Raw genomic sequence first — 12792 nt, 5'->3', positions numbered from 1 at the left:
TCGAGATGTATACACGACCCCTGGCCGACACTCGGTTAGCGGGTTACAAAATACGGAACAGCCCATGATCTGTAGCGATGTCGAATGCACATCCCTCGCAAGACACTTTGTCGGTGGATGGGACATGTACGTCGGTGGCTCGACGTTTGATGCTGGAAATACGTACTGGGGAACAGCATCAAGTTCTATTGGGTGGCAATCTACATCCAATTGGGGACGTTATAAAATGCCCAGAAGAAAGGATGACGTACTCCCTACGACGTCAATCGGTGAGGGGACCTCGTACGCTACAAATGATTGTGGGTTAGAAGATGACTCCGATGTGGATCCACCTCGAGAGCCCAGGCCAGATGGTGCAAAAGTTGGCTTATTTTCTGAACCGGAGCCTATTCCAACAGAACCTGAAGATGCTGAAAGGGGTTCAGATGAAGAAGAAAATTCACGATTCAGAGCATACTCACCTCCAGCCCACATGCATAATGTCGATCTGTCCGCAGATGATGCGTTAGAGTTTCCAGATCTACCACACCGATTGCGTGATCGTACAAGTTTGGGGGGTAGATTCCGGTGAATTTGAAGTTGGTAATCAGTTTTCCAACAAGGATAGTTTTATTGGTGCTTTGAAATAACATATCATCAAAAACGGCGTTAACTACCATGTCGTTAAATCCAAATCTGATAAGTTTGAGGCGAAATGTGCGGTCTAAGACGGTACATGCTCATGGAAAATCTACGCCTCGTTAAGGAAAATGACAGGGTTGTGGAAGATTAAAAAGTACAAAGGTCCACATACATGTGCTGCAGGTATAGTATTGACAGTTTCTAAATAATACTTTTATTATGCAATGTTGCATTATTTAATGTACTCGGTTTATAGATGTTTCACAAGATCATCCCAAGATGGATTCAGCTATGTTAGCTAGTTTGATACTGCCCACGGTAAAAGTAGATCCCAGGACTTTAGTGCTGGTGTTAATTGCCAATATCCGTAGCCAAATGAGGTACACGCCCTCTTACCGCAAGGCTTAGATAGCTAAGCAAAAGACGTTGGAGAAGATGCATAGTGGGTGGGACGCCTCATATAATGAAATATGGCAGTGGTGTCAGGTGCTAGAGATATACGTCCCAGGTGCCATCACAGACCTTGAAACAGAACATGCGTACTACAACGACCGATTGCTACGTGGATGCTAAGTGTTTAAACGTCTGTTTTGGACCTTTAAGCAATGTCGAGACGCATTTTCATACTGCAAGCCGTTGGTACAAATTGACGGTACCTTTATGTTCTGTAGGTATACTCATCGGCTATTGCTTGTAGTGGCACAGGATGGCGGTGGGAGAATTCTTCCAATTGCATTTGCAATAACACCGGGGGAGTCGTCTGATGACTGGGATTTCTTTCTCTCTAGGTTAAGGAGGCATGTGTGCCCCAACCCGATATCGTGTTATTTCGGATCGGCACCTGGTATACTAGTGCATTTGATCGACAGGAAGTTTATGGCGACACACACCATAGATATTGCCTAAGACACGTTGCTTGAACTACTACGAGCAATATCCATCTAAGAGCGAAACGACGACAAGTGACCAACATGGGTATTTAGTCTATATCTGTGTTATTTCGTTTGTCAATTTGAATTAGTTTTATTGGTAGAAGTGGTATAAATTATTCGCTATGATCTTATATTGGCAGTGTATGAAATAAATAAAGATCGTTTTCACGAGATGTTGGCAATTTTACGTTCAATTAACGGAGAAGGGGTGAACTACCTTTGTAACATACGTTTCGAACAGTGGGCACAATCATACGACGGCGGCCTACGATATGGCCATATGACGTCGAACCTGGCTGAATGCATCAATTCTATTCTTAAAGGAACGCGCCATCTACCGATAACATCGGTTGTGCGAGAGACATATTTTCGTTTGGCGGCGTTATTTCCAAAGCGAGCAGCAAGTTATGCAGGCCAGATGTAAGGAGGACATGTATGGTGCAGTAAGGTAGTTCAAGAAATTAACAAGGCCAAGGCGAGGGCAAACACCATGCACATAGTGTGTCACGATCGAGACAATTTATGGTTTCGCGTGACAGAGTTTGACAGACCGCACCAAGGTGTTGTTGGCGGGCAATATCGTGTACACTTGCGAAATAAGACTTGTGACTGTGGGATGTTTGATACACTTCGTTATCAATGCGCGCATGTTATTGTAGCTTCTCAGAATCTCCTTCTGGATCCGATGAGTTATGTGGACGAAGTGTACAAATTAGAAAACATGTACAACATCTGAAGACACGTTTTCCCACCGATCCCAAATGAACATAAATGGCCGCCCATATCTCTTGCTCTTTTTAAGCTGTTATCGGATAGAGAATTACGTCGCAAACCAAAGGGTCGACCTTGCTCGACTAGAATACGTAACAATATGGATATCCAAGAAACAGCCAGTCAAACGAAGTTGTGCGGATGATGTAGGAATCCAGGCCATACAAGTCGATCATGCCCTAATCGCAATAGTTGAATGTAATTATAAAAAAATTAAGTTTGTGAAATTATTAATTGATAAATTGTATTAATGGTTAGTAAAAATTATCAAATTATATAAAATTGTTAATTGTTAGTACCAGTCAAAACATTTTTCCAAATCTAACATTATGTGAATGTAAAATTATTAATTGATAAATTGTATTAATGATTAGTAAAAATATCAAATTATATAAAATTATTAATTGTTAGTACCAGGAAAAACATTTTTCCAAATCTAACATTATGTAAAAGTAAAATTATTAATTTAGTTTAGGGTTTTAATAAAATTAGGTTAGGGTTTTTAATTTAATTAGGTTAGGGTTTTTAAGTTAAGAGGTTAGGGTTTTTAAGTTTAGGGTTTAGGGTTTTAATTTAATTAGGTTAGGTTTTTAATTTAATTAGGTTAGAGTTTTTAAGTTAAGGGGTTAGGGTTTTAAGTTTAGGGTTTAGGGTTTTAATTTAATTAGGTTAGAATTTTTAATTTAATTAGGTTAGGGTTTTTAAGTTTAGGGTTTAGGGTTTTTAATTAAATTAGGTTAGAGTTTTTAAGTTTAAGGTTTAGGGTTTTAATTAAATTAGGTTAGGGTTTTAATTTAATTACGTTAGGGTTTTAAGTTAATTAGGTTAGGGTTTTTAAGTTTAGGGTTTAGGGTTTTAATTAAATTAGGTTGGGTTTTTAATTTAATTAGGTTATGATTTTTAAGTTTAGGGTTTCTTGTTTTTAATTAAATTAGGTTAGGGTTTTTAAGTTTAGGGTTTAAAGTTTTTTATTAAATTAGGTTAGGTTTTTAATTTAATTAGGTTAGGGTTTTTAATTAAATTAGGTTAGGGTTTCTAAGTTAAGGGGGTTAGGGTTTTTAAGTTTAGGGTTTAAGGTTTTTAATTAAATTAGGTTAGGGTTTTTAATTTAAGGGTATTAATGGTTAGTAAAATTCTCAAATAATATCAAAAATTTCTATTTTATTACATCAAATAATATCAAAATATTCAAAATATTTGTACAAATAAATTTAAATACGGCAATCAATGTCTATGCCCGGGGATTCAGTGCCACATAGCTGCCGTCAACGGTTACGCGTTGGATTCCTCTTTTCTCTAGGTTTTAGTGGGGATTCTGGTTCTTTCGGTACGGCATCTGGTTGTCGGACTTGGGACGATGATCCACCTTCAAAGAATAGTGTATGTGGAGGTGTTTGCATCACGATCGGTGGAGGTGTTTGCATCACGACCGGCGACGATGTTTGAAATCCATACGTTGGTGGGGATTGGTAAAAAGGAGAGCTCCTCGACAGCCCCTCTTGCGATCCCTCGTGCGCCGCTGGGCTATACATCGGCGGTCCACTCGAAATAACAGGAAATTGAGCTGAACCAGGCATTTGGCTCCAACCTGCCATAGGACTCGGAAAAGGATACATATAAGGGCTAGAAAATGCACCTAGCATCATCTGAAAAGGCGGTTGCATGGGTATTATCGGTTGAACTGCTGCGTCGGGTGACTGTGTCGGTGCTTTCGTTGGGCCTGGTGATTGCATGGCCGCTGATGATGAGCCGGGTGAATGTCTGGGCCTCGTTGAGGGACTGCCTTTGTCGTCTTGTTGTCTTGGATTTAGAGGCCCGCGCCTTTCCCTTTTGACACATATTTGCCGCTACCTCTCATCTGGCGTCAGTAAATACGGCTTGCCATGGATCCTAAACCATGGCATATATTCTGGAATGCATGTTAACTCCGAAACGATGATTGGTTCCCGAGTAGGTATATATTCATATCGATCTTCTTACATTTCCATGTACTCGGACCAGTATCTCGTCTAATCCGTATTCAATTACCGAAGGTCGACTTTGTGTTGATCGTCAAATACCTCAGGATCTACGGGAATCAGTTGTCTACATCCAAACTGTCGTAGCACTTTGTCTGTCTGGTGCGGCTCCACGGTTGCGTAGTTGATCAACACGACTTTCACGTGCCAAGCTTGTGGATTTTGTAAGAACTCTTCCGGGATTACTGCCCGAATTGCCGGATCCTCGTATGGTGTCCATTGAAACTATATGAACATGATGGAAATATTAGTTATATACATAATACTAAATACTAAATACTAAATATCAATCGACTAGCGAATGTATGGAAATATCTATTTTATTTAAAACTTACTTGTGCTTCCGACCGTTTGTCCAATAGAAGCCGTATATCTTCAAGAGAGGACGGTAATCGAGCATGACTTGCCGGATGGTTCCACCTAATTAAATAAAATTTTAGCATATTTTTATTTTTAAAAATCTACATAATAATTGTAAAATCTAATATAAAATTTACCTCGTTATGAGTGGGAATGTATATGGGTGGTCCACTCGAGGACATAGAAATGGAAAGCAAAACCGTGCCCACGACTGTAGTAGTGACAAGCAACCTCCGATTTTTGCTCTCCTCGGTCGCGTCTCCCCGTACATCTCCCGATATAACGTTGCCAAGACGGCAGAAAATCAACTCAATTCACCGGCAGCTCTAAAATCAACGAGTTTCAGCAGCCATCTTAAATGTACGCGACTCCGTGACGTATCGGGCATCAGATAACCTTCAATTAATTTAAGAATGTATGCCCGAGCATATTAGATTCTTTCAATTTCGGTTGAATCTTTATCCGGATCAGGGAATGTGTCACGTAACCAGCCCATCTCAATCTTACCTCCCTCCATTTTCTCCGGAATAGCGCCCAAAAGCTCGTAGCACACCGTCTCCCAATCGCTAGATTGGGAAGACCCGATGACTGGGCTCCCGTCCACCGGCAATCCCAATTGCAGACTGACATCTTCTAGAGTGATAGTGCACTCTCCACATGGAAGATGGAATGTGTGCGTCTCGGGTCTCCACCTCTCGATCAACGCACTGATTAGTTTCGGGTCCACCTTGCATCCCCGGCCTACCGTCGCCACGTGCCAAAAACCCGCTTTTCCCAGGTAGTTCTCTACCAACGGTGATGGAGGAGCATGCATATTCCGGATATTGCATTCCAATACTCGATCTACAGACTTTTATAACAAATAAAAAATTAATAATTATCTAAAAATGTATAAATAAAAAATTCTTAAATAATATTTAAAAATTAAATTTAATACTTACCATTTTCATTTGTTCCACCGATATGTGATGCTTATTAAGACGAGTCAATTCTCCGGCCATTGCTGAAATCGTACAAATTTTTACGGTTTAAAAAAATTTTAAAAAATATTTTTAAAATTATTTTAAAAAAGGGAGTTAAGAGAAACTTAAGATAATTTTTGAAGGAAATTGAGAGGAAATTTGAGAGAGGATTAGTTTGTGAAAAAAAAAGGGTGGGGGTATTTATAGTTTTTTTTTACCGTTGGGGGGGCAACGGTCAAATTTTTAACCGTTGGAGCACTGCTCACGCTGGTCAAATTCTGACCACGTCGAGGCGAGTTCTTGGCGTGGCAACAAATCGCGTCCTAGAGGCGCGATTTGTTGCCATGTCGACAACTCATGACACGACGTCGGACGACCCCCAGAAAATGGACCATTCCGGTAAATAATTAAATAATGAGCCCATTTCAGTAATTTTTTTAGAAAAAGCATTTTTTTTAGTAAAATGCCCCTACAATCCAAATGGGAGATGGAGAAAAGCAGAAAAGGCCAAAACCATACCAAATTGGCAATTGTAAAATAGATCCGTTTCTTCCAATGGCCAATGCTTTGCATTTTGTTTAGTCTTCCATTGGTCTTTTGTACTCGGTCCACTCCATGGGGTTCTTATCTTAAGCCATGCATCCCCTCAACATGCAACATGCAACATGCAACATGCATGCATGCATCCATCAACATTCAACACAAGAGATTCTTATCTTAAACCACGAACCATTAGCCATGCATCCATCAACACTCAACACTAGGGGTTTTTAAGCCATGAACCATGCATGCGTTCATCAAAGTCTTGGCCTTCAAAAATTTTAGACCCCAAATTTAATGTCACATCATGCTATTGGAAGTAGAGTTGTAAACGAGCAGTCAAGTTGGACCTGTTGAAACCACCTTTTTTGAAAAAATAAAAAAAATGTAGTTGTCGACTTAAAAAATGAAAATGGGAGTCGCCGCCGATCTTTTATTAAGGTGTGACCGGTTCACCATTAAAATGATTTTTGGTCTGCGAATTTTGAGAAAAAAAGGTTCGGGAGTCGGTTACGCACGAGGAAGGGTTAGCACCCTCGTAACGCCCAAAAATGGTACCGAATCGATTGTTTAATGTCTTAATGTCAAGAATTTAAAAAGATTTTTAAAATACGATCCTTTGAAAAGAGAATTTGAATAGAATGTGACTCACTTATTTTAAAGAAATAAATTGTCACACTCAGTAAGTTAGAGTGTAACGTTTTAAATCCTCAAAATTAAGTTTATCTTTTAACTTTTGAAATTTATGCATTTTTTTAGAAGGATATCAGGTTATTTGGGTCAAACAATAAATTAAACCCAGTAAGTTAGGGTTTATTTCCTCGAAATTCCTAAACACCAAATATTGCTCTTATTTTTTATTTATTTTATTTTTATTTAAAAAAAACCTAATTCGAGGTCTCAAAATGTCATATCCGGTGAGTTAGGATCCAACATTTTGAAATCCCGAAAGACAAAGCTTTATTTAAAATTTGTATGATTTAATTGCAAAACAAGTACTTGGTTATCTAAATTCAACGAAATGAATTGAAACCCAGTAAGTTAGGGCACAATCCTCTCGAGAAATATGAATACCGAGTATTTTGACAATTTACAAAACGAAATGATTTTAATGCTTTTAATGAAACAAGTGAAAAAATAAATGCGGTATAGTTAAACGGCAACATATCACACAAAATTCGAATATACATCAACGAGTAACGAATAATAAATGAATATAAACAAGTTGAATAACCCTAATTTTAATAGCACTATGCATACATCAATATCAACATTTTAAGACTATTAACCAAGAAGCAAAATAAAATGTAACTTAAAAAACGATCAAAGAAATGTGGAATTAACAAAATGTGTACACGAAATTATACATAAAATTTTAATGGGAAAATTAGAAACAATTTAATAAAAACTAGAAAATGAATAAAATGTTAAGAAAGAATTAAAAAACGTTTGATAATTTTAAAACATATTGACAATAATTTAGAATGATTATATCTTAAAATTATATTAATAATAAGTTTGAAAATCATGTCAAATTAAATATTCAAATATGTTATAAATAAATATATTAAAATAAGTACATAATTTAAAATATAAAGGAGAAATAATAATAATAATAATAATAATAATAATAATAATAGGATTAAAAAATGATATTGAAATTAAAAAAATAAAAATAAAAATAAAAATAAAACACTACAAATAGAAATAAAAGGAAAAATAAAGATGAACTAAATTGGTAATCGACTTAGAAAATGAGGGGCTATAATTGCAATTAAGCGCGAAATCTGAACATTCAAAACCACTCATAGAAAACGGCACCGTTTAGGTTTGAATCCAAATGAAAATAAAATAAAATGTGCGATACGATTTAAAAAAAAACTGGAGGAAAACCGATTTGAAATAAAATCTAATGCGAATGGACTAATTTCAAAAATAAACCATTGAATGGAAATGCGCGGATCCTTCCCTCGGGTCGGGTCACCGCATAGATCTTGGCTTCAAACGGCGCCGTTTTGAGACCATCAAATTGGCATAAAACGACGTCGTTTATTACTACACCTATAGACCAAAAATAACCCTAAAACTAGTAGCCATTTCATTTTAAAAAAACAAAACAAAAAAAACCTAAACTAAAACACTCTCCTCTGCGCCGCTCCGCCGTTTGCTCTCCAGGCCCTCCGATCCCCTCTCAACTTCGATGACAACGGAGAGAAAAAGGATGCGGTCACCAGGTATGTTTCCCTCCCCGACCTCTTTCTTTTATTCCTTTTTTCACTCGAATACAGAATTAAAATAACTGTAGAAACAAAAAATGCGAAAAGAGCAAGAAGAACTTCAGTCACCTTTTAATATTTTTTGCTTGTATTTAATATCTCCCGAAAAAAAGATCCCTTTTACAGATTCAGAAATGGCTTTATATAGCCAAAATATTATCGATTTACAGCAAAATAAAATAAAATAATCTTTTTCTTAATCGCTGGCCTTTCTGTTATTTGATTTCTTTGTTGTTTTGCTGAGTTTGTTCCAGATGAGGAGCCAGCCTGGCGCTGAGGTGCACGTGTGGCGCAGATGCAGTGCATTGCGGGGCGGTTGGAGGCGCGCGGATGTGCTAGAGTTGCTGACTGCTGTGGCGTCAGAAGAATCTAGAAACCCTAAAGGTTTCTGGAAATATTTCGGCCAGTATAGCTGGGTCTTGTCTAAGTTTAATGTTCGGACTAGTGTAATGGGTCAGATGTAAATGGACCTTAAAATGGACTTTTAATTGGATTCTATTATTTTTTATTTTTTATTTTTTTTCTCTTTTTGAAATATATGTGGGCCGGGCAAATTTGGGCCATTACAGTATCAAATAGTAGTAAGTTCGAACTCAACTCGAAATTTAAAGTTCAATACGTATTTGAGTTTAACTCAAGATTTAATTGAGCTATTTAAACTTGAGCTCGATTAAACTTGTTTGTACTTAAGTTCTTTCTGTATAATAAGATTAAAAATCTAATTTCATAGAAAGAAAAAAGATATTTAAATAACATTATAAATGACCCATTTGAATAAAGTATTATGGCAACTCCAACTATAGCTTAAATTTATATTGATAATTATTAAATCGATTCAAATTCGAATAGCTTGCAATCCTCTGTATTTCATTTACAGCCTTCATCGTAAACACTCAACACCAGGATTTCTCATCTTAAATCATGAACCATGCATGCAACCATCCATTAAGATTGAAAAATGAGATATGAGTGGAAAAGAAAGCCAGTGGGCTTCTCTTTTGTTCTTTTTACTGACTAATGTCCTCCTTTCCATATCTTTTACCAACCTTTATATAGCGTGGAATCACAAAATTTTTTTGGGTGAGAGCCAGAATTAAATTATATATTTTTATGATTATTTTTTTAAAATTATATTTTTATAGTCTATATTTTTATAATAGACTATATAATTTTATCATTTTAATAGACTATATTTTTTTTATAATTTTTAAAGGATTAAATCAAATTTTTATTATTTGGGGGGGACAAAGTATAATTTTACCATTACTAATTTAAAATTTTATAAATTATAAAGGGCTTAAATAGAAAATTTTCTATTTTAGGGGCGGCCCTGTCTGCCCTCACTTGGCTCTTTCAATGTCTTTATATATGAAACTTTCAACTTGGAATATCTTACCTATTCAAAAATAAAAATCAACAATCTTAATTTACTTGTCTTTGCTTTTTGGTCCCTTCATTCTATGTATTAATTTGAAAGCCATGGGACAATGTTATGTACTTATGATCACTAGCCCGAGAACTAGATAAGGTTCGGGTCACCTTCTTGCGACCTAGCTAGGGCCCACCAGATAGATACATGCAAGCCTCACAGTACGAAGACAACAAGGGGTGCTTGCAAGGGGAGCTCGCGGTCTTAGCTCGCCATTACCCAAGGAGTTCGCATGTGAGGGCCACGAAGTCCAGTAAACAACCCAGAACAATATACGTGTCCAGCATGCATAAAGTCTACCAAGAACGACAATTCCATAAACAATACCCATGTCTATAAATATCCGATTGTCTCTTTTAATGAGACGCAACGAAAAATTACTCAACAGACAGATACTTTGATTTGTGTCGCTGCAAAACAAAAAAGTTACTATTCCATGACAAAAATGCGAAGTTGTGGACGTATTTGATATTTCAACACCCACACACATACAGGGATCACGCTACTAGTGGGGTTAAATTTTAAATTATAAACTTTTGGGGCTAAAAGATAATTTTACCATGGGATGGACCGCCTCTGCTTGCCCGGCCCCAAAGGTGGAAAATTACAAAATTTTAAGTTACTTCAATAATATAATCGAATTTTACTCCCTAAAATTTAAATTTCAAATTTTAACCCTCTAAAAATGAAAAAAAAAAAACTTATATTTTAAATTTCTCAAAATTTTATAATTCAAAATCAATCCTAAAAACTAATTTTCGCTACTCATACATATATACATTTCTATCCACAATGATTTATGACAATGATATATCATAAGAAAGGCCTTGCAGGATAGTCTTTTATACATAAAGTCAACCAAAGTTGAATAAAGTTGGATAGGCATAGCCCCTTTCTTTAACAATATATTTCCCCCTAATGAGACATATAAAATTAGCACAAAGTCATGGTAAACTGATTTTAGGTAGCAAGCTTTAGCTTTCACTTTGGAAATTGGAAAGCTTTTGTTGTTTTATATTGACCCATCACAATATATTTACATTCAATCCCGACCAAAATAGATATAAATATATTTTGTTCCCTAATTTAAAATATAAAATTACTAAAAACTCATCCGGAGTGAACTTGGACAAATGATTATTCAGATATAGATGTATTTGGATGTATCTAGATTTATTTTTATGTGAAAAATTTTATATTTTTTTATTAATTTATATATGTTTAAAGTTTTTTTTACCTTTTTAATTTATATACGGCATGTGGTATACTGAAAGGCTGCCATATGGCACCATTGAATTGATTAGTAGTGTAATGTTAGTATAAACTAACGGTGTTAGTGCGGGGATACCAACCTGATTGATAGAATACATTAAGTTCAAGTACCAACTAGGTCTAAAAAAAATTAGATACCAATGAGCTACAAATGAACAAATTTAGAAGGCAAAATATATGTTAACCCAATATAATATAAGTTTAGGTATATAAATATATATACTTGTATTTGAAACTCACCTAGAATTTAGATCTGTGGGTTGGGTCGGACTAAAAACGAGCTTGAATAAAGAAAGGTTAAAAAAAGCTCCAAGTCCATGTATTCTTTATACATTTGGAATTTAATTCTTCTATTTTTATTTTTAGAAATTTAGTGTCTCTACTTTTCAAATTTCAATATTCAAGTTCAATTGTTAATGTTGTATGAATTCTTTTATTAAATTCACCAGTATGACATTTTGAAATAACAAAATACTCACTTTGTAATTGTGTAAAAAAATGACGAAATAAACTTAAATTTAATAGGCAATTTTAATGATATTAACAATTAAACTTACATATTTCAATTCAAAAGTAAAATTAAATTTCTTAAAATAAAATAAACACTAAATTTCAAATGTATTAAAAATAGTAAAGTAAAACCATAAAAGAAATAAAAAAATGTTGGACCGTGGCTCAACCTAGGGATAGCTCTAATTAGGTATAAACCTAATGCAACTCCATTATTTAAAGAAATTTAAGATAGAGAATTGAAGTAGTAGCTAGTTAAATTAGACATTTTTTTTGATACGTGAACTTTCGATATCTCTAAGTTTAGATTACGTCTTGATTTAAAGTTGAACTGAGCTGAACTTTTTTAAAAGGTGACAAGTTTTTTTATTTAAAAAAAACATCGAACTGAGTTGAAGATCTTATTTTAAAAACATCGAAGTTCTTACCACTTGATCCAACAAATAATGATAGTTACTTATACAAATAAATTCCTATCACCCAAATAACTCATTTTAGAGTTTTTAAAAAAAAAGAATGTTAGAACATGCAATTGTTGTTTTTGGGAAGGTAATACAATTTGGAACCCTAAAAAGTAGACAAGTTTCCATCCCAAAAATATCTCTGTGACAGCGTGCCTTTGTCTCTCAATCATGTTCATATATTGGAGTCAATGGCTGATTGTTTCATTGGTGCAAAAATGGGAGCTGGTAACCAAACTTTCCCACCAAAATTTGCCAAAGCTTTTAAACTTTAAAGTCCTCATTGTAGGAAATTGAAGGGCTTTCCTTTGACTAATTCAAGACCCCTTTTTTTAATTCATTAATCAAATACTTAATATAAAAAAAAGACCCTCTTAAAATGGCACAAGTGTAGGGTATAAACAATGTACCCTAAAATAAGAACAACCCTTAAAATGGCTAAGTAGTAAGTGATTTAATCAAAGGGTGTAGCCTTTGATAATTACTGGAGTGCAGTAAATCCAAAACCCAAACAGGGGGAGAGGGAATAAAATGGGCACCATGCCTTGCCTTTATGTCGCATCATAGTCCATGGGGGCATTGTTGTATAATTATGTCTTAAACTTTATCAAAGTGATTGCATATATAAGATACGAGTGTG

The 12792-nt window shown here is 35.3% G+C and overlaps 1 long non-coding RNA gene across 1 annotated transcript; it reads left to right on the top strand.

Annotated features, from left to right (window-relative positions):
* The first annotated feature begins 8133 nt into the window (after window positions 1–8133).
* LOC105789894 (uncharacterized) lies at window positions 8134–8995 on the top strand. Its single transcript, XR_001132366.2, has 2 exons — window positions 8134–8438; window positions 8735–8995. It is a non-coding gene; the product is annotated as an uncharacterized LOC105789894 (long non-coding RNA).
* Window positions 8996–12792: the final 3797 nt, after the last annotated feature.

This window comes from Gossypium raimondii, chromosome 2 (genome assembly GCF_025698545.1).
Source record: "Gossypium raimondii isolate GPD5lz chromosome 2, ASM2569854v1, whole genome shotgun sequence".
Lineage (NCBI taxonomy): Eukaryota > Viridiplantae > Streptophyta > Magnoliopsida > Malvales > Malvaceae > Gossypium > Gossypium raimondii.
This window is presented reverse-complemented; position numbering and strand designations above follow the sequence as displayed.